This window comes from Limulus polyphemus, unplaced genomic scaffold, assembly GCF_000517525.1.
Source record: "Limulus polyphemus unplaced genomic scaffold, Limulus_polyphemus-2.1.2 Scaffold8074, whole genome shotgun sequence".
NCBI lineage: Eukaryota > Metazoa > Arthropoda > Merostomata > Xiphosura > Limulidae > Limulus > Limulus polyphemus.
This window is the reverse complement of record NW_013673684.1, coordinates 16,342-20,157: the sequence shown is the minus strand read 5'-3', so window position 1 is coordinate 20,157 and position 3,816 is coordinate 16,342.

Genomic DNA, 3,816 nt, shown 5'->3' with positions numbered 1-3,816 from the left:
TACGTAACCTACCGTACGTAACGAACGAACGACGATACTCGCTACTATATATATATATATATATATATATATATATATATATGTATACGTCACGTGATTTCAATGCCTAATTATTGCCAAGACACCAACCTTACATCATCAACCGAGGCGGACAAGGTTTCTACTCAGCAAAGGCTGTTATTGTTGTTTGCTGTAATGCTTTCAGTATTTAATACATAAATTGTGCAAGAGTGTATATGCAAGTAATGAATGTATTATAATAAAGAGGTTGTCTGATTATTCTGTATCTGTATTACGTATTGAAATTCTACGATTTTTAGATAAAGATTTTTAGGTGAAATAAAATTATAAAGAAAAAAGAGTGTGTATATTTATCCTGTTTTGCTTGACAAAAACTTTAGTACTCGTTTAACTGAAATAAACAACGTCTTCTGTTAATCCTTGTACTTAACAGATATCCGATATGGTGTGAATGATCAAAAAATTTCAATTATACAAGTAATATATATTCTAAGATTTTGTCAGTATATTTATTTTAGATATTTTAAATTTTACCGTGAGTTTTGGGACATTCATGTTTCCCCTAAGCATTTCTGTAACTAACCCATAGGTTTCACGTAAGACAATGTCAACTCTCAACGTATGAACAAGCTTTTACGTGATTCTTTTTATAATGAATCCCCATTCAATACAATTGGCGAAAGCTTATATTTTACCAGTTGCCAGTTGTACGTGAATTATGAAATTTTTCAAAAAAAGAAAACAAACATGAACAGATTAATTTCAATCCTTGAACATCATGCCAGTGACTTAGATTGGTGTTCCATAATAACTATAATTTTGACTAAACAATATTTGAGAGTCACAATAAAACAATAAATTTAGTTCACAAAAGAAGAACGATACTAATAATAGTATAACAGAAAGTGTAAACATGCAAAAGGACTTTCTACTTACTGGTCGCCTCCTCTGTTACAGGATGGTAAGCAAGAAACTTCACACAATAATAACCAGGATAATTCTAAACAAAAACCAAAGGGTTGTATACAATCCTAACTTCCACACGAACTTTCCATAATGCCATGACATCAACATCACCATACAAACTCCATTAGCAAACCCGAATTTTCAGCGTCTCTATCCTGATACATGATCAGCTTGCCAGGCCTTCAACTGAGATCTGCTGTACTAGTAAACCAGTAAGCAGACTAGGCACCAGAACAGATTTCTAACTCCAATCTTTTGAATATGCAAATCAGCAACTTACGTGACAACCAAAGCAGATGTAAAGTCATTGTATAACGGCATGTATTAGACCTACATTTTGACATTGTTTCACGTTACGTATGTAGTGTGATGCTACTGAAAACTGATCGCTTTCGGAAAAGGTATGTAACAGCTCTTTTCAATGTAAAATATTCATACACTCGTATCATAAAGACTTGTTCATACTGGGGATTTATAATTCCCAAGATGGGAATGTTCCTTGTAGTTAATGGAATTGGAAAACACAGAAATATGGATCAATTTGGGGAAACAGAAACATCCAGAAAGAGACCTGCAACAAGTTATACCTCAGCCATGTAAGCAAAGAGCAGTATTGTAGCTAGGGGTTAAACTGGAGTGGAACAGTATTCTACCTCTAGAGGATTCAAAATATTAGCATTCTTGGTCTTCTCATTGGATCATACTGTGATTCACTCTGTTACTGCAAAGTGGATCACAAAAAAGAGTTCCACCTCTTTCAAAATCACAATTTAACCACTGCTTGTAATCAGTAAGATTCCATGAATACAAAGTTTATTGGCAAGAGGCATCAACGTGACCCATGCAACAGTATACAATATAATCAAGTAGAAACACCAGCTAGAAATCAGGCCAACAGGCTATGGGTTCATCAGGATAAAGCGTCCAGTCATTGCTCTCGTCCAACAATCGTATACCTCAAGCAGTTGAAGAATAAAATGAGTATTTATGCTATTTGATACAAAGACATACTGGACATTTCGCCAAATGCAGCGCCTATGGATTTATGTACTAAAAAACTATTGAAATAGTGACTGGAAAAACATCATCACCGTACAATAGAAGGGTTATGGAAAGCAAGCAGGGAAAAGTGATGTGCTTTGAAAATAACAGCCTTACGATAGAGCCCTTTGCAATGGAAACTACACTGCAGGGTTATTGTCAAGATGCCCAGTCATCACATAAAGCATGATCAGACATGGCGACATGGATTGTTACAATGTGTTAAGGCTCCAAACTATATATATAACGTATTCAATCCTCAATAGCTCAAGACTAGATACATCCTGTCTGTATAGATTTGATAATTTAATACAGAAATCTGTATTGATTTTTTACTTTACTTTTTATAATTGCACAAATAAAGTTATTCGGGTTGTTCATACTTTTCAATATAACACCCAAGAAATTTTAATCTATCACCCAACTTGATACAACAAGTAACACAAATTAAACCAATCATACTTTCAAAAATAGCTGACATTTATACATATTCTGGTAAAAATCATTAACTGAATTGCAAAAAAGCATAAAGCGTCCAATGGCTCATTGTTAAACTTGAGAGCTTATAATGCTAAGAATTAGGGTTCAATATTTGTGGTGGGTACAGCGCAGAAAGCCCAGTATGTAATAGGACAAAGCAAAGCAAAAAATAAAAAAAAACATGTTATGCTATATCAAACTAATAACACACATTATTTACAGGCAAGGACAAACGTCATCATTGTGCATTCTTCCCTTTTAAAATACATGCCTCTACTTTGACAACCTTTTTATGTATCGAGAATTACTCTAATCACAAGATAGATGGATATTAGATATTATACATGTTTGAAATATGTATATTCTTGTCACATATAGAAAATGCACATTTTAGGATACATATATCTAACATCGTCTAGTTCATTTTTCTCCCACTTAACATATAAACATTTCATAATTACATATAGTTGTAGAATTATTCTCACCAAAAGTGTGGTCCATTGGTCAACATGCCAAACCGTGGAGCTGAGATTCTATGTTTCACGTCCCATGGCTACCAAACAACAAACTATACCTTCTCCGTAGTCTATTACTTCAAGATTAAGTATGGCTAAGTAAACAGTCATCGTGTAGTTTTGTGTAAAATTTAACAAACCGACAAATCATTAATAGGTTACTGTTACTACTTGTAATTTACAACACTGCAGCAAGACCCTAAAATCTGGCTTATTTTTGGACTGACCTACACCAAGATAGATTAAACTAAATGTCGTTTTCCATGTCTACATATACGTACCATTTTTACAGATACAGTGAACCCTCTTTAGTCTGGATATCGACAATCCGGATGATTCTTTTCGTCTGGACAAAACTTCATAACAGGAAATTTAATCAATAATCTGCTATTTGCTTTTTCAAATCCAAACAGCTAATTCATATGGCTGCATGATACGGTAATCTATTCGCAGGAACGTCGAGAGCCAGCACAGGCACCGGGACAAATATCCTCGCCGGGCCACCTTTCTCTCTCTCTTATTTTAACATTTTCAAGAATTTATTAAAAAGATCCTAAATTAGGGCAGCAACGAGCTCATAAACCAGACAGAATCATAGCAGCAGCCGTTTTTACCTCACAGTATAAGTGTAAAAACGTTAATAAAGTAACAACAAATATCTATTCAATCTATAAAGTAACAAATACATATTAATTATCACTCAAATTATTATTTCAGTCAAGCGTCTATATGCAAAGAAAAGCCAAAAACTATGTTTTTTATCATTAAATGAAGATATAGCCTAAAGATGTTT